Source organism: Ambystoma mexicanum, chromosome 13 (assembly GCF_040938575.1).
Source record: "Ambystoma mexicanum isolate Mex_15411 chromosome 13, UKY_AmexF1_1, whole genome shotgun sequence".
Classification (NCBI taxonomy): Eukaryota; Metazoa; Chordata; class Amphibia; order Caudata; family Ambystomatidae; genus Ambystoma; species Ambystoma mexicanum.
This window is the reverse complement of record NC_090938.1, coordinates 357,567,995-357,585,151: the sequence shown is the minus strand read 5'-3', so window position 1 is coordinate 357,585,151 and position 17,157 is coordinate 357,567,995. Positions and strand designations below refer to the sequence as shown.

The 17,157-nt window shown below is 43.8% G+C and overlaps 16 non-coding genes across 16 annotated transcripts; 12 read left to right on the top strand and 4 right to left on the bottom strand.

Annotated features, from left to right (window-relative positions):
• Positions 1-546: 546 nt before the first annotated feature.
• Positions 547-628, top strand: TRNAS-GCU (transfer RNA serine (anticodon GCU)). Its single transcript has one exon. It is a non-coding gene; the product is annotated as a tRNA-Ser (tRNA).
• A 546-nt stretch (positions 629-1,174) lies between these two features.
• Positions 1,175-1,246, top strand: TRNAT-CGU (transfer RNA threonine (anticodon CGU)). Its single transcript has one exon. It is a non-coding gene; the product is annotated as a tRNA-Thr (tRNA).
• A 1,496-nt stretch (positions 1,247-2,742) lies between these two features.
• Positions 2,743-2,837, bottom strand: TRNAI-UAU (transfer RNA isoleucine (anticodon UAU)). The gene is made up of 2 exons: positions 2,800-2,837; positions 2,743-2,778 (listed from the first exon to the last, which is right to left on the bottom strand). It is a non-coding gene; the product is annotated as a tRNA-Ile (tRNA).
• Positions 2,838-3,414: 577 nt separating this feature from the next.
• On the top strand, positions 3,415-3,486 carry TRNAT-UGU (transfer RNA threonine (anticodon UGU)). Its single transcript has one exon. It is a non-coding gene; the product is annotated as a tRNA-Thr (tRNA).
• Positions 3,487-4,791: 1,305 nt separating this feature from the next.
• On the top strand, positions 4,792-4,863 carry TRNAT-CGU (transfer RNA threonine (anticodon CGU)). The gene has a single exon. It is a non-coding gene; the product is annotated as a tRNA-Thr (tRNA).
• Positions 4,864-7,769: 2,906 nt separating this feature from the next.
• TRNAI-UAU (transfer RNA isoleucine (anticodon UAU)) lies at positions 7,770-7,864 on the bottom strand. Its single transcript has 2 exons — positions 7,827-7,864; positions 7,770-7,805 (listed from the first exon to the last, which is right to left on the bottom strand). It is a non-coding gene; the product is annotated as a tRNA-Ile (tRNA).
• A 480-nt stretch (positions 7,865-8,344) lies between these two features.
• On the top strand, positions 8,345-8,421 carry TRNAS-GCU (transfer RNA serine (anticodon GCU)). The gene has a single exon. It is a non-coding gene; the product is annotated as a tRNA-Ser (tRNA).
• A 465-nt stretch (positions 8,422-8,886) lies between these two features.
• On the top strand, positions 8,887-8,958 carry TRNAT-UGU (transfer RNA threonine (anticodon UGU)). Its single transcript has one exon. It is a non-coding gene; the product is annotated as a tRNA-Thr (tRNA).
• Positions 8,959-9,645: 687 nt separating this feature from the next.
• Positions 9,646-9,727, top strand: TRNAS-GCU (transfer RNA serine (anticodon GCU)). Its single transcript has one exon. It is a non-coding gene; the product is annotated as a tRNA-Ser (tRNA).
• Positions 9,728-10,273: 546 nt separating this feature from the next.
• TRNAT-CGU (transfer RNA threonine (anticodon CGU)) lies at positions 10,274-10,345 on the top strand. Its single transcript has one exon. It is a non-coding gene; the product is annotated as a tRNA-Thr (tRNA).
• Positions 10,346-11,831: 1,486 nt separating this feature from the next.
• TRNAI-UAU (transfer RNA isoleucine (anticodon UAU)) lies at positions 11,832-11,926 on the bottom strand. Its single transcript has 2 exons — positions 11,889-11,926; positions 11,832-11,867 (listed from the first exon to the last, which is right to left on the bottom strand). It is a non-coding gene; the product is annotated as a tRNA-Ile (tRNA).
• Positions 11,927-12,949: 1,023 nt separating this feature from the next.
• On the top strand, positions 12,950-13,021 carry TRNAT-UGU (transfer RNA threonine (anticodon UGU)). Its single transcript has one exon. It is a non-coding gene; the product is annotated as a tRNA-Thr (tRNA).
• A 687-nt stretch (positions 13,022-13,708) lies between these two features.
• On the top strand, positions 13,709-13,790 carry TRNAS-GCU (transfer RNA serine (anticodon GCU)). Its single transcript has one exon. It is a non-coding gene; the product is annotated as a tRNA-Ser (tRNA).
• A 546-nt stretch (positions 13,791-14,336) lies between these two features.
• Positions 14,337-14,408, top strand: TRNAT-CGU (transfer RNA threonine (anticodon CGU)). The gene has a single exon. It is a non-coding gene; the product is annotated as a tRNA-Thr (tRNA).
• Positions 14,409-15,894: 1,486 nt separating this feature from the next.
• On the bottom strand, positions 15,895-15,989 carry TRNAI-UAU (transfer RNA isoleucine (anticodon UAU)). Its single transcript has 2 exons — positions 15,952-15,989; positions 15,895-15,930 (listed from the first exon to the last, which is right to left on the bottom strand). It is a non-coding gene; the product is annotated as a tRNA-Ile (tRNA).
• A 1,023-nt stretch (positions 15,990-17,012) lies between these two features.
• Positions 17,013-17,084, top strand: TRNAT-UGU (transfer RNA threonine (anticodon UGU)). Its single transcript has one exon. It is a non-coding gene; the product is annotated as a tRNA-Thr (tRNA).
• The last annotated feature ends 73 nt before the right edge of the window (positions 17,085-17,157 follow it).

Genomic DNA, 17,157 nt, shown 5'->3' with positions numbered 1-17,157 from the left:
TTCTGGACCTAATTTCTTCAAGAAAAAGACCTTGATAATCTTGTGATGACAGATGCAGATGATCACGGTGAAGCCCTTACTCTATTGAACAGTACAGCGGTTCTGGGTTGCACGCCTTTCTCTATTTTCAGGGACGTTGATGTGGCAAAATTTAATTGGAAAAGGGTTATTGCCATCACTCACTATTTAAATTCAATGACATCACAGGAAGCAGCAGCATCTGAACTTTGATCTTGGCTGGAAACGTTGAATTATGCCAAACACTGGGAAACTGGAGCTTGCGTTATGCTTGTTTTACTACTAATGGTGTGCCATACGGAAGCTCAAGCACCTTCCTCTGGATTAGTGTTGTGAACCCTCCAGGAGCTCTTGTTATATTTTTCTGAACTTCAACTTGATGTGTTTATCTATCAATGGCCGGGTAAGGAATAACGAGTCAACGATCTTGTTTCTACTATGACAAACATGATCTATTTTTCACTGACTTTGCACCACCATTGTTTTATCTCTTCTTTAAGCATGGGACTCGAGCACCGTTCCCAAACAGACGAGGTGGCCGAGTGGTTAAGGCGATGGACTGCTAATCCATTGTGCTCTGCACGCGTGGGTTCGAATCCCACCTTCGTCGTATTTTTTCTTTATAGTCTGCATTTAAACATAGACCAAAGTCTTTCAACCTCCCTGTGAAAGACAGGAATGAGTACAGATATGGAAATAGAGATGTAAAAATAAGTTCATTGGTGCAGGCGGAGAATGAAATTAGTCAAAGACTTTCCTCGTAGGTTTCCATTCTTTACTATTATAGGAGCCAAAATCAGCGCAGTTAGTAAATTCCCAAGCTTACATCCCAAATTCTTTTTTCTTTTAGTTGTCTGCCTTTTACATGTTCCTTTTGCCATCATTCTGACCTGCTATCTAAACTCATGAACCTGTTCAGCATCCTACTCAATACATACATACCCGTAAAAGTACATACTCAAACGCATACCGACAATGTATCACCAACATAAGCACACACGCTTTCGCAAATCAGATGTATGATGACGTACTGAACACATGCAGAGATATACAGCCATTTTTACACAACCAGAAATTCATATACCTGGAGATCTACCTAGGTAAAACCCATGGTTTCTTTGCACTTTCTGTTGTTGGCTGTGAGCAAGCAGCAGGTGGCTTTGTAGCTCAGTGGCAGAGCACTGGTCTCGTAAACCAGGGGTCATGAGTTCAAACCTCATCAGGGCCTCGGGCGGGCGGATTATTTTCAAAAAGCACGGGGAAGAGAAGCCAGAGTTGCACCATCTACAGAGAACCTTTTATGAAGGGATGCATCCTCATAATTGAAGTCTTCCACAGAAGGAGTGAAATAGAGTTCGAGAGGAAGGCCTAATGTTTTCAGGCAAAGACTGACAAAAACCTTGCAATGTCGCATGTAGCTGCTTTGGTGAAAAGACTGTTCAAGTTCACAATGCAACGGAGGGGTGTTCCCCATCTCCATACAATCATCTCTTTGATAATGTAAACGTGCCAGTCGTGTTGAAAGACAAAGACAGACACAACCGCACATACCAGTTGAAGAAAGACAGCCAGCAAACACATTTGTATAGAGGTAAGCAAGCCTCAATTAGAGATGTGAGTCCCTCCATTTCTGCGGGAGTCCACAAGTTTAATAAAAAATGAACACATATCTTTCATGTTCTAATGATTACCAATCTTTCTGATTAGCTCTGCATAGCTCCAATGGCTATGTGTGTGTGTGTGTGTATGTGCCCGTGTGTGTAGGGGAAGGGGTCGGTAGATGTGTTCACGCAGAGCAAGTTGCATACATCGCCAACAGCCATTCTCTCCTGCTCCTGTGCATCCAGTTCGGAAGCGAACCCACCCAATTGTTCTATATGTCTGCTACCCTGACCGCATTCACACATCATTGGCTATTAGTATGCAGCTTGTGGGCGCTGTCAATGGGATATAAGCACCATTCCCCATGTCTGCAATAGCTAGACCAGATTCTGAGGTATGATGAGCAGGGGTCCAGGCACTTCCACTTCCCCTGACAAACGCCGGGCTTAGCCCTGCCGGGCCTAGCCCTGAGGGGCCTAACTGGGCATGGCCCTGTGTAAGGTAGGGTGAGCAGGGGACCACTTGCAACTAACCTTCGGCACCCTTCAGGCATGGAGAGGTCTGTGCAAATGCCCAGCCCTTTAGCAATCTCGATCTGCAAAACCTTCAACTCCTAATTCTCATGGCTCCCAGAAGCCCTAGCCCATATGCAAATGAGGCGAGTTCCTATCAGCATCCTTGTTCTGCTTGATTTTATCAAAGTGACTGCCTGATTAGTGAAAGGGTATTTATTCTCAGAGGTTTGCTTCAAAGGCGATAATGCAGTAAATAGACAACATTATTCTTTGTAAGTTGATATTGTCTCCTGGATCCTACTCCAGTAACCCTTTTTCTACCTTTACAAATGTCTTCCGTAAGTGGTGCTCAGCAGAAAATGGAGTATAATAACAGTTGACATTTTTTATTTTCTGTTCTATTTTCAAAAACCCTCCGTAGCTGTATTTAAAGCGCAAACACCCCATAAATAACTTGCAATGAGTATTCCATGTCTAAAAGGCAGAGGAGCTGTCATACAACATTAACTGACAATCAAGGAAACCTTGAGGTGAACCAAAAAATGTCCAGAACATTTATTGGTTCAATAATTCAGTTTTGAGGTGAATTAGTAAAAAGTTCCAAAGTTGCTCCAGGTGAGGCTTGAACTCACAACCTCGGCATTGCTCACTGCATGTACTGCTGTATAAGTACAGTGCGCTAACCGATTGCGCCACTGGAGCTGCTGTGTTTTGGTTTTCGACATGAAACTACACCCACAAACACACACACAAGTGTACAAAAGCACCCACAAGCTCTGGCATTGTCTTTTTAGCTGACACCAAATTATGGGTGCCTTGTAGTGCCCATATTGTGCCACTGGAGCTTACCTTTTAGCCTGATATACACTTTGCCACTGATGTTCAGCCAATGGTGCAGTCAAATGTCCCTTCTACATTTTTGTCATGCTGCAGGCAGTGCCACTGGAGCCAGCATGATGCTCTTCCTCATATTCAACACGTGTCAATTGAAACACCTCCCAATGTCATCTTGGCGATGCCTATAAACACCCCAGGACTTTGATGAATTTTTCTCAACAGCAAGTGAGGCAGTTTTCCTGCAAACGGCTGGATGTACCTCAACAAGGAACGCATTGTGGTTCTATTTTGAAGATGTTTGTGTTATTACCTGTAAAGACTTGAATGCCTAACATAATCCCTGTAGACGAGGTGGCCGAGTGGTTAAGGGGATGGACTGCTAATCTGCTGTACACGCGTGTTGTGTGCTCGTTGTGTTGCTGTTATGCATCATAACCTGAGGGGCTCTGTAGCTCAGTGGCAGAGCACTGGTCTTGTAAACCAGGGGTCGTGAGTTCGATCCTCATCAGGGCCTCCAAATGGTAATTTTCTTGAACATTGTTGAATAGGAACTGATATTGCACATTGTACCTGTGCAACCTTTTACCAATGGATTCGGGCCTATAACAAAGCCACAAGCGCAAGGTGTCTGAATAGTCTGTGGGGAAGGTCGGCTTTCTGGACCTAATTTCTTCAAGAAAAAGACCTTGATAATCTTGTGATGACAGATGCAGATGATCACGGTGAAGCCCTTACTCTATTGAACAGTACAGCGGTTCTGGGTTGCACGCCTTTCTCTATTTTCAGGGACGTTGATGTGGCAAAATTTAATTGGAAAAGGGTTATTGCCATCACTCACTATTTAAATTCAATGACATCACAGGAAGCAGCAGCATCTGAACTTTGATCTTGGCTGGAAACGTTGAATTATGCCAAACACTGGGAAACTGGAGCTTGCGTTATGCTGGTTTTACTACTAATGGTGTGCCATACGGAAGCTCAAGCACCTTCCTCTGGATTAGTGTTGTGAACCCTCCAGGAGCTCTTGTTATATTTTTCTGAACTTCAACTTGATGTGTTTATCTATCAATGGCCGGGTAAGGAAGAACGAGTCAACGATCTTGTTTCTACTATGACAAACATGATCTATTTTTCACTGACTTTGCACCACCATTGTTTTATCTCTTCTTTAAGCATGGGACTCGAGCACCGTTCCCAAACAGACGAGGTGGCCGAGTGGTTAAGGCGATGGACTGCTAATCCATTGTGCTCTGCACGCGTGCCACCTTCGTCGTATTTTTTCTTTATAGTCTGCATTTAAACATAGACCAAAGTCTTTCAACCTCCCTGTGAAAGACAGGAATGAGTACAGATATGGAAATAGAGATGTAAAAATAAGTTCATTGGTGCAGGCGGAGAATGAAATTAGTCAAAGACTTTCCTCGTAGGTTTCCATTCTTTACTATTATAGGAGCCAAAATCAGCGCAGTTAGTAAATTCCCAAGCTTACATCCCAAATTCTTTTTTCTTTTAGTTGTCTGCCTTTTACATGTTCCTTTTGCCATCATTCTGACCTGCTATCTAAACTCATGAACCTGTTCAGCATCCTACTCAATACATACATACCCGTAAAAGTACATACTCAAACGCATACCGACAATGTATCACCAACATAAGCACACACGCTTTCGCAAATCAGATGTATGATGACGTACTGAACACATGCAGAGATATACAGCCATTTTTACACAACCAGAAATTCATATACCTGGAGATCTACCTAGGTAAAACCCATGGTTTCTTTGCACTTTCTGTTGTTGGCTGTGAGCAAGCAGCAGGTGGCCTTGTAGCTCAGTGGCAGAGCACTGGTCTCGTAAACCAGAGGTCATGAGTTCAAACCTCATCAGGGCCTCGGGCGGATTATTTTCAAAAAGCACGGGGAAGAGAAGCCAGAGTTGCACCATCTACAGAGAACCTTTTATGACGGGATGCATCCTCATAATTGAAGTCTTCCACAGAAGGAGTGAAATAGAGTTCGAGAGGAAGGCCTAATGTTTTCAGGCAAAGACTGACAAAAACCTTGCAATGTCGCATGTAGCTGCTTTGGTGAAAAGACTGTTCAAGTTCACAATGCAACGGAGGGGTGTTCCCCATCTCCATACAATCATCTCTTTGATAATGTAAACGTGCCAGGCGTGTTGAAAGACAAAGACAGACACAACCGCACATACCAGTTGAAGAAAGACAGCCAGCAAACACATTTGCATAGAGGTAAGCAAGCCTCAATTAGAGATGTGAGTCCCTCCGTTTCTGCGGGAGTCCACAAGTTTAATAAAAAATGAACACATATCTTTCATGTTCTAATGATTACCAATCTTTCTGATTAGCTCTGCATAGCTCCAATGGCTATGTGTGTGTGTGTGTATGTGCCCGTGTGTGTAGGGGAAGGGGTCGGTAGATGTGTTCACGCAGAGCAAGTTGCATACATCGCCAACAGCCATTCTCTCCTGCTCCTGTGCATCCAGTTCGGAAGCGAACCCACCCAATTGTTCTATATGTCTGCTACCCTGACCGCATTCACACATCATTGGCTATTAGTATGCAGCTTGTGGGCGCTGTCAATGGGATATAAGCACCATTCCCCATGTCTGCAATAGCTAGACCAGATTCTGAGGTATGATGAGCAGGGGTCCAGGCACTTCGCCTGACGAACGCCGTGCTTAGCCCTGCCGTACCTAGCCCTGAGGGGCCTAACTGGGCATGGCCCTGTGTAAGGTAGGGTGAGCAGGGGACCACTTGCAACTAACCTTCGGCACCAATCAGGCATGGAGAGGTCTGTGCAAATGCCCAGCCCTTTAGCAATCTCGATCTGCAAAACCTTCAACTCCTAATTCTCATGGCTCCCAGAAGCCCTAGCCCATATGCAAATGAGGCGAGTTCCTATCAGCATCCTTGTTCTGCTTGATTTTATCAAAGTGACTGCCTGATTAGTGAAAGGGTATTTATTCTCAGAGGTTTGCTTCAAAGGCGATAATGCAGTAAATAGACAACATTATTCTTTGTAAGTTGATATTGTATCCTGGATCCTACTCCAGTAACCCTTTTTCTACCTTTACAAATGTCTTCCGTAAGTGGTGCTCAGCAGAAAATGGAGTATAATAACAGTTGACATTTTTTATTTTCTGTTCTATTTTCAAAAACCCTCCATAGCTGTATTTAAAGCGCAAACACCCCATAAATAACTTGCAATGAGTATTCCATGTCTAAAAGGCAGAGGAGCTGTCATACAACATTAACTGACAATCAAGGAAACCTTGAGGTGAACCAAAAAATGTCCAGAACATTTATTGGTTCAATAATTCAGTTTTGAGGTGAATTAGTAAGAAGTTCCAAAGTTGCTCCAGGTGAGGCTTGAAATCACAACCTCTGCATTGCTCACTGCATGTACTGCTGTATAAGTACCGCGCGCTAACCGATTGCGCCACTGGAGCTGCTGTGTTTTGGTTTTCGACATGAAACTACACCCACAAACACACACACAAGTGTACAACGGAGGGGTGTTCCCCATCTCCATACAATCATCTCTTTGATAATGTAAACGTGCCAGGCGTGTTGAAAGACAAAGACAGACACAACCGCACATACCAGTTGAAGAAAGACAGCCAGCAAACACATTTGTATAGAGGTAAGCAAGCCTCAATTAGAGATGTGAGTCCCTCCGTTTCTGCGGGAGTCCACAAGTTTAATAAAAAATGAACACATATCATTCATGTTCTAATGATTGCCAATCTTTCTGATTAGCTCTGCATAGCTCCAATGGCTATGTGTGTGTGTGTGTGTATGTGCCCGTGTGTGTAGGGGAAGGGGTCGGTAGATGTGTTCACGCAGAGCAAGTTGCATACATCGCCAACAGCCATTCTCTCCTGCTCCTGTGCATCCAGTTCGGAAGCGAACCCACCCAATTGTTCTATATGTCTGCTACCCTGACCGCATTCACACATCATTGGCTATTAGTATGCAGCTTGTGGGCGCTGTCAATGGGATATAAGCACCATTCCCCATGTCTGCAATAGCTAGACCAGATTCTGAGGTATGATGAGCAGGGGTCCAGGAACTTCCACTTCGCCTGACAAACGCCGGGCTTAGCCCTGCCGGGCCTAGCCCTGAGGGGCCTAACTGGGCATGGCCCTGTGTAAGGTAGGGTGAGCAGGGGACCACTTGCAACTAACCTTCGGCACCAATCAGGCATGGAGAGGTCTGTGCAAATGCCCAGCCCTTTAGCAATCTCGATCTGCAAAACCTTCAACTCCTAATTCTCATGGCTCCCAGAACTCCTAGCCCATATGCAAATGAGGCGAGTTCCTATCAGCATCCTTGTTCTGCTTGATTTTATCAAAGTGACTGCCTGATTAGTGAAAGGGTATTTATTCTCAGAGGTTTGCTTCAAAGGCGATAATGCAGTAAATAGACAACATTATTCTTTGTAAGTTGATATTGTCTCCTGGATCCTACTCCAGTAACCCTTTTTCTACCTTTACAAATGTCTTCCGTAAGTGGTGCTCAGCAGAAAATGGAGTATAATAACAGTTGACATTTTTTATTTTCTGTTCTATTTTCAAAAACCCACCGTAGCTGTATTTAAAGCGCAAACACCCCATAAATAACTTGCAATGAGTATTCCATGTCTAAAAGGCAGAGGAGCTGTCATACAACATTAATTGACAATCAAGGAAACCTTGAGGTGAACCAAAAAATGTCCAGAACATTTATTGGTTCAATAATTCAGTTTTGAGGTGAATTAGTAAAAAGTTCCAAAGTTGCTCCAGGTGAGGCTTGAACTCACAACCTCGGCATTGCTCACTGCATGTACTGCTGTATAAGTACCGCGCGCTAACCGATTGCGCCACTGGAGCTGCTGTGTTTTGGTTTTCGACATGAAACTACACCCACAAACACACACACAAGTGTACAAAAGCACCCACAAGCTCTGGCATTGTCTTTTTAGCTGACACCAAATTATGGGTGCCTTGTAGTGCCCATATTGTGCCACTGGAGCTTACCTTTTAGCCTGATATACACTTTGCCACTGATGTTCAGCCAATGGTGCAGTCAAATGTCCCTTCTACATTTTTGTCATGCTGCAGGCAGTGCCACTGGAGCCAGCATGATGCTCTTCCTCATATTCAACACGTGTCAATTGAAACACCTCCCAATGTCATCTTGGCGATGCCTATAAACACCCCAGGACTTTGATGAATTTTTCTCAACAGCAAGTGAGGCAGTTTTCCTGCAAACGGCTGGATGTACCTCAACAAGGAACGCATTGTGGTTCTATTTTGAAGATGTTTGTGTTATTACCTGTAAAGACTTGAATGCCTAACATGGTCCCTGTAGACGAGGTGGCCGAGTGGTTAAGGCGATGGACTGCTAATCTGCTGTACACGCGTGGGTTCGAATCCCACCTTCGTCGATTTTAACTTTTGAAATCTTTTTTAAACATCTGCATTGCTCTAAGCACCATTGCCATTGGCTTTCAAAGAACATACAGACAAAAGTGAAAATATGCATGTTAGTTGATTAAGAAGGACACAAACAAGGTTGTTGTGTTACTGGTAGGAATGCAATCTGCTGTGCTTGACTACCCTTTGAGCCAGAATCCGGATAGAAATTTAAAAAAGCAAAGGTAATATCCATATTGTCTCTCTGCTGCCATGTACATGTTTTTTTCAACTTTCACGCATCACATCTCCTCATTAGTCACCCTAAAATTGCGCGGAATACGCACAAATTAGCTGCTCCTCAAAAAATCGGCCAGAAAAAAACAGGTCAAATCACAATCATATACATACATTCTCACACACCCTTCAAATATGTCTACCCAGTAAACATCATGTTGTGTGCTCGTTGTGTTGCTGTTATGCGTCATAACCTGAGGGGCTCTGTAGCTCAGTGGCAGAGCACTGGTCTTGTAAACCAGGGGTCGTGAGTTCGATCCTCATCAGGGCCCCCAAATGGTAATTTTCTTGAACATTGTTGAATAGGAACTGATATTGCACATTGTACCTGTGCAACCTTTTACCAATGGATTCGGGCCTATAACAAAGCCACAAGCGCAAGGTGTCTGAATAGTCTGTGGGGAAGGTCGGCTTTCTGGACCTAATTTCTTCAAGAAAAAGACCTTGATAATCTTGTGATGACAGATGCAGATGATCACGGTGAAGCCCTTACTCTATTGAACTTTACAGCGGTTCTGGGTTGCACGCCTTTCTCTATTTTCAGGGACGTTGATGTGGCAAAATTTAATTGGAAAAGGGTTATTGCCATCACTCACTATTTAAATTCAATGACATCACAGGAAGCAGCAGCATCTGAACTTTGATCTTGGCTGGAAACGTTGAATGATGCCAAACACTGGGAAACTGGAGCTTGCGTTATGCTGGTTTTACTACTAATGGTGTGCCATAGGGAAGCTCAAGCACCTTCCTCTGGATTAGTGTTGTGAACCCTCCAGGAGCTCTTGTTATATTTTTCTGAACTTCAACTTGATGTGTTTATCTATCAATGGCCGGGTAAGGAAGAACGAGTCAACGATCTTGTTTCTACTATGACAAACATGATCTATTTTTCACTGACTTTGCACCACCATTGTTTTATCTCTTCTTTAAGCATGGGACTCGAGCACCGTTCCCAAACAGACGAGGTGGCCGAGTGGTTAAGGCGATGGACTGCTAATCCATTGTGCTCTGCACGCGTGGGTTTGATTCCCGCCTTCGTCGTATTTTTTCTTTATAGTCTGCATTTAAACATAGACCAAAGTCTTTCAACCTCCCTGTGAAAGACAGGAATGAGTACAGATATGGAAATAGAGATGTAAAAATAAGTTCATTGGTGCAGGCGGAGTATGAAATTAGTCAAAGACTTTCCTCGTAGGTTTCCATTCTTTACTATTATAGGAGCCAAAATCAGCGCAGTTAGTAAATTCCCAAGCTTACATCCCAAATTCTTTTTTCTTTTAATTGTCTGCCTTTTACATGTTCCTTTTGCCATCATTCTGACCTGCTATCTAAACTCATGAACCTGTTCAGCATCCTACTCAATACATACATACCCGTAAAAGTACATACTCAAACGCATACCGACAATGTATCACCAACATAAGCACACACGCTTTCGCAAATCAGATGTATGATGACGTACTGAACACATGCAGAGATATACAGCCATTTTTACACAACCAGAAATTCATATACCTGGAGATCTACCTAGGTAAAACCCATGGTTTCTTTGCACTTTCTGTTGTTGGCTGTGAGCAAGCAGCAGGTGGCCTTGTAGCTCAGTGGCAGAGCGCTGGTCTCGTAAACCAGGGGTCATGAGTTCAAACCTCATCAGGGCCTCGGGCGGATTGTTTTCAAAAAGCACGGGGAAGAGAAGCCAGAGTTGCACCATCTACAGAGAACCTTTTATGACGGGATGCATCCTCATAATTGAAGTCTTCCACAGAAGGAGTGAAATAGAGTTCGAGAGGAAGGCCTAATGTGTTCAGGCAAAGACTGACAAAAACCTTGCAATGTCGCATGTAGCTGCTTTGGTGAAAAGACTGTTCAAGTTCACAATGCAACGGAGGGGTGTTCCCCATCTCCATACAATCATCTCTTTGATAATGTAAACGTGCCAGGCGTGTTGAAAGACAAAGACAGACACAACCGCACATACCAGTTGAAGAAAGACAGCCAGCAAACACATTTGTATAGAGGTAAGCAAGCCTCAATTAGAGATGTGAGTCCCTCCGTTTCTGCGGGAGTCCACAAGTTTAATAAAAAATGAACACATATCTTTCATGTTCTAATGATTACCAATCTTTCTGATTAGCTCTGCATAGCTCCAATGGCCATGTGTGTGTGTGTGTGTATGTGCCCGTGTGTGTAGGGGAAGGGGTCGGTAGATGTGTTCACGCAGAGCAAGTTGCATACATCGCCAACAGCCATTCTCTCCTGCTCCTGTGCATCCAGTTCGGAAGCGAACCCACCCAATTGTTCTATATGTCTGCTACCCTGACCGCATTCACACATCATTGGCTATTAGTATGCAGCTTGTGGGCGCTGTCAATGGGATATAAGCACCATTCCCCATGTCTGCAATAGCTAGACCAGATTCTGAGGTATGATGAGCAGGGGTCCAGGCACTTCGCCTGACGAACGCCGGGCTTAGCCCTGCCGGGCCTAGCCCTGAGGGGCCTAACTGGGCATGGCCCTGTGTAAGGTAGGGTGAGCAGGGGACCACTTGCAACTAACCTTCGGCACCAATCAGGCATGGAGAGGTCTGTGCAAATGCCCAGCCCTTTAGCAATCTCGATCTGCAAAACCTTCAACTCCTAATTCTCATGGCTCCCAGAAGCCCTAGCCCATATGCAAATGAGGCGAGTTCCTATCAGCATCCTTGTTCTGCTTGATTTTATCAAAGTGACTGCCTGATTAGTGAAAGGGTATTTATTCTCAGAGGTTTGCTTCAAAGGCGATAATGCAGTAAATAGACAACATTATTCTTTGTAAGTTGATATTGTCTCCTGGATCCTACTCCAGTAACCCTTTTTCTACCTTTACAAATGTCTTCCGTAAGTGGTGCTCAGCAGAAAATGGAGTATATTAACAGTTGACATTTTTAATTTTCTGTTCTATTTTCAAAAACCCTCCGTAGCTGTATTTAAAGCGCAAACACCCCATAAATAACTTGCAATGAGTATTCCATGTCTAAAAGGCAGAGGAGCTGTCATACAACATTAACTGACAATCAAGGAAACCTTGAGGTGAACCAAAAAATGTCCAGAACATTTATTGGTTCAATAATTCAGTTTTGAGGTGAATTAGTAAAAAGTTCCAAAGTTGCTCCAGGTGAGGCTTGAACTCACAACCTCGGCATTGCTCACTGCATGTACTGCTGTATAAGTACCGCGCGCTAACCGATTGCGCCACTGGAGCTGCTGTGTTTTGGTTTTCGACATGAAACTACACCCACAAACACACACACACAAGTGTACAAAAGCACCCACAAGCTCTGGCATTGTCTTTTTAGCTGACACCAAATTATGGGTGCCTTGTAGTGCCCATATTGTGCCACTGGAGCTTACCTTTTAGCCTGATATACACTTTGCCACTGATGTTCAGCCAATGGTGCAGTCAAATGTCCCTTCTACATTTTTGTCATGCTGCAGGCAGTGCCACTGGAGCCAGCATGATGCTCTTCCTCATATTCAACACGTGTCAATTGAAACACCTCCCAATGTCATCTTGGCAATGCCTATAAACACCCCAGGACTTTGATGAATTTTTCTCAACAGCAAGTGAGGCAGTTTTCCTGCAAACGGCTGGACGTACCTCAACAAGGAACGCATTGTGGTTCTATTTTGAAGATGTTTGTGTTATTACCTGTAAAGACTTGAATGCCTAACATAATCCCTGTAGACGAGGTGGCCGAGTGGTTAAGGCATGGACTGCTAATCTGCTGTACACGCGTGGTTTCGAATCCCACCTTCGTCGATTTTAACTTTTGAAATCTTTTTTAAACATCTGCATTGCTCTAAGCACCATTGCCATTGGCTTTCAAAGAACATACAGACAAAAGTGAAAATATGCATGTTAGTTGATTAAGAAGGACACAAACAAGGTTGTCGTGTTACTGGCAGGAATGCAATCTGCTGTGCTTGACTACCCTTTGAGCCAGAATCCGGATAGAAATTTAAAAAAGCAAAGGTAATAGCCATATTGTCTCTCTGCTGCCATGTACATGTTTTTTTCAACTTTCACGCATCACATCTCCTCATTAGTCACCCTAAAATTGCGCGGAATACGCACAAATTAGCTGCTCCTCAAAAAATCGCCCAGAAAAAAACAGGTCAAATCACAATCATATACATACATTCTCACACACCCTTCAAATATGTCTACCCAGTAAACATCATGTTGTGTGCTCGTTGTGTTGCTGTTATGCGTCATAACCTGAGGGGCTCTGTAGCTCAGTGGCAGAGCAATGGTCTTGTAAACCAGGGGTCGTGAGTTCGATCCTCATCAGGGCCTCCAAATGGTAATTTTCTTGAACATTGTTGAATAGGAACTGATATTGCACATTGTACCTGTGCAACCTTTTACCAATGGATTCGGGCCTATAACAAAGCCACAAGCGCAAGGTGTCTGAATAGTCTGTGGGGAAGGTCGGCTTTCTGGACCTAATTTCTTCAAGAAAAAGACCTTGATAATCTTGTGATGACAGATGCAGATGATCACGGTGAAGCCCTTACTCTATTGAACAGTACAGCGGTTCTGGGTTGCACGCCTTTCTCTATTTTCAGGGACGTTGATGTGGCAAAATTTAATTGGAAAAGGGTTATTGCCATCACTCACTATTTAAATTCAATGACATCACAGGAAGCAGCAGCATCTGAACTTTGATCTTGGCTGGAAACGTTGAATGATGCCAAACACTGGGAAACTGGAGCTTGCGTTATGCTGGTTTTACTACTAATGGTGTGCCATACGGAAGCTCAAGCACCTTCCTCTGGATTAGTGTTGTGAACCCTCCAGGAGCTCTTGTTATATTTTTCTGAACTTCAACTTGATGTGTTTATCTATCAATGGCCGGGTAAGGAAGAACGAGTCAACGATCTTGTTTCTACTATGACAAACATGATCTATTTTTCACTGACTTTGCACCACCATTGTTTTATCTCTTCTTTAAGCATGGGACTCGAGCACCGTTCCCAAACAGACGAGGTGGCCGAGTGGTTAAGGGGATGGACTGCTAATCCATTGTGCTCTGCACGCGTGGGTTCGAATCCCACCTTCGTAGTATTTTTTCTTTATAGTCTGCATTTAAACATAGACCAAAGTCTTTCAACCTCCCTGTGAAAGACAGGAATGAGTACAGATATGGAAATAGAGATGTAAAAATAAGTTCATTGGTGCAGGCGGAGAATGAAATTAGTCAAAGACTTTCCTCGTAGGTTTCCATTCTTTACTATTATAGGAGCCAAAATCAGCGCAGTTAGTAAATTCCCAAGCTTACATCCCAAATTCTTTTTTCTTTTAGTTGTCTGCCTTTTACATGTTCCTTTTGCCATCATTCTGACCTGCTATCTAAACTCATGAACCTGTTCAGCATCCTACTCAATACATACATACCCGTAAAAGTACATACTCAAACGCATACCGACAATGTATCACCAACATAAGCACACACGCTTTCGCAAATCAGATGTATGATGACGTACTGAACACATGCAGAGATATACAGCCATTTTTACACAACCAGAAATTCATATACCTGGAGATCTACCTAGGTAAAACCCATGGTTTCTTTGCACTTTCTGTTGTTGGCTGTGAGCAAGCAGCAGGTGGCCTTGTAGCTCAGTGGCAGAGCACTGGTCTCGTAAACCAGGGGTCATGAGTTCAAACCTCATCAGGGCCTCGGGCGGATTATTTTCAAAAAGCACGGGGAAGAGAAGCCAGAGTTGCACCATCTACAGAGAACCTTTTATGACGGGATGCATCCTCATAATTGAAGTCTTCCACAGAAGGAGTGAAATAGAGTTCGAGAGGAAGGCCTAATGTTTTCAGGCAAAGACTGACAAAAACCTTGCAATGTCGCATGTAGCTGCTTTGGTGAAAAGACTGTTCAAGTTCACAATGCAACGGAGGGGTGTTCCCCATCTCCATACAATCATCTCTTTGATAATGTAAACGTGCCAGGCGTGTTGAAAGACAAAGACAGACACAACCGCACATACCAGTTGAAGAAAGACAGCCAGCAAACACATTTGTATAGAGGTAAGCAAGCCTCAATTAGAGATGTGAGTCCCTCCGTTTCTGCGGGAGTCCACAAGTTTAATAAAAAATGAACACATATCTTTCATGTTCTAATGATTACCAATCTTTCTGATTAGCTCTGCATAGCTCCAATGGCTATGTGTGTGTGTGTGTGTATGTGCCCGTGTGTGTAGGGGAAGGGGTCGGTAGATGTGTTCACGCAGAGCAAGTTGCATACATCGCCAACAGCCATTCTCTCCTGCTCCTGTGCATCCAGTTCGGAAGCGAACCCACCCAATTGTTCTATATGTCTGCTACCCTGACCGCATTCACACATCATTGGCTATTAGTATGCAGCTTGTGGGCGCTGTCAATGGGATATAAGCACCATTCCCCATGTCTGCAATAGCTAGACCAGATTCTGAGGTATGATGAGCAGGGGTCCAGGCACTTCGCCTGACGAACGCCGGGCTTAGCCCTGCCGGGCCTAGCCCTGAGGGGCCTAACTGGGCATGGCCCTGTGTAAGGTAGGGTGAGCAGGGGACCACTTGCAACTAACCTTCGGCACCAATCAGGCATGGAGAGGTCTGTGCAAATGCCCAGCCCTTTAGCAATCTCGATCTGCAAAACCTTCAACTCCTAATTCTCATGGCTCCCAGAAGCCCTAGCCCATATGCAAATGAGGCGAGTTCCTATCAGCATCCTTGTTCTGCTTGATTTTATCAAAGTGACTGCCTGATTAGTGAAAGGGTATTTATTCTCAGAGGTTTGCTTCAAAGGCGATAATGCAGTAAATAGACAACATTATTCTTTGTAAGTTGATATTGTCTCCTGGATCCTACTCCAGTAACCCTTTTTCTACCTTTACAAATGTCTTCCGTAAGTGGTGCTCAGCAGAAAATGGAGTATATTAACAGTTGACATTTTTAATTTTCTGTTCTATTTTCAAAAACCCTCCGTAGCTGTATTTAAAGCGCAAACACCCCATAAATAACTTGCAATGAGTATTCCATGTCTAAAAGGCAGAGGAGCTGTCATACAACATTAACTGACAATCAAGGAAACCTTGAGGTGAACCAAAAAATGTCCAGAACATTTATTGGTTCAATAATTCAGTTTTGAGGTGAATTAGTAAAAAGTTCCAAAGTTGCTCCAGGTGAGGCTTGAACTCACAACCTCGGCATTGCTCACTGCATGTACTGCTGTATAAGTACCGCGCGCTAACCGATTGCGCCACTGGAGCTGCTGTGTTTTGGTTTTCGACATGAAACTACACCCACAAACACACACACACAAGTGTACAAAAGCATCCACAAGCTCTGGCATTGTCTTTTTAGCTGACACCAAATTATGGGTGCCTTGTAGTGCCCATATTGTGCCACTGGAGCTTACCTTTTAGCCTGATATACACTTTGCCACTGATGTTCAGCCAATGGTGCAGTCAAATGTCCCTTCTACATTTTTGTCATGCTGCAGGCAGTGCCACTGGAGCCAGCATGATGCTCTTCCTCATATTCAACACGTGTCAATTGAAACACCTCCCAATGTCATCTTGGCGATGCCTATAAACACCCCAGGACTTTGATGAATTTTTCTCAACAGCAAGTGAGGCAGTTTTCCTGCAAACGGCTGGACGTACCTCAACAAGGAACGCATTGTGGTTCTATTTTGAAGATGTTTGTGTTATTACCTGTAAAGACTTGAATGCCTAACATAATCCCTGTAGACGAGGTGGCCGAGTGGTTAAGGCATGGACTGCTAATCTGCTGTACACGCGTGGTTTCGAATCCCACCTTCGTCGATTTTAACTTTTGAAATCTTTTTTAAACATCTGCATTGCTCTAAGCACCATTGCCATTGGCTTTCAAAGAACATACAGACAAAAGTGAAAATATGCATGTTAGTTGATTAAGAAGGACACAAACAAGGTTGTCGTGTTACTGGCAGGAATGCAATCTGCTGTGCTTGACTACCCTTTGAGCCAGAATCCGGATAGAAATTTAAAAAAGCAAAGGTAATAGCCATATTGTCTCTCTGCTGCCATGTACATGTTTTTTTCAACTTTCACGCATCACATCTCCTCATTAGTCACCCTAAAATTGCGCGGAATACGCACAAATTAGCTGCTCCTCAAAAAATCGCCCAGAAAAAAACAGGTCAAATCACAATCATATACATACATTCTCACACACCCTTCAAATATGTCTACCCAGTAAACATCATGTTGTGTGCTCGTTGTGTTGCTGTTATGCGTCATAACCTGAGGGGCTCTGTAGCTCAGTGGCAGAGCAATGGTCTTGTAAACCAGGGGTCGTGAGTTCGATCCTCATCAGGGCCTCCAAATGGTAATTTTCTTGAACATTGTTGAATAGGAACTGATATTGCACATTGTACCTGTGCAACCTTTTACC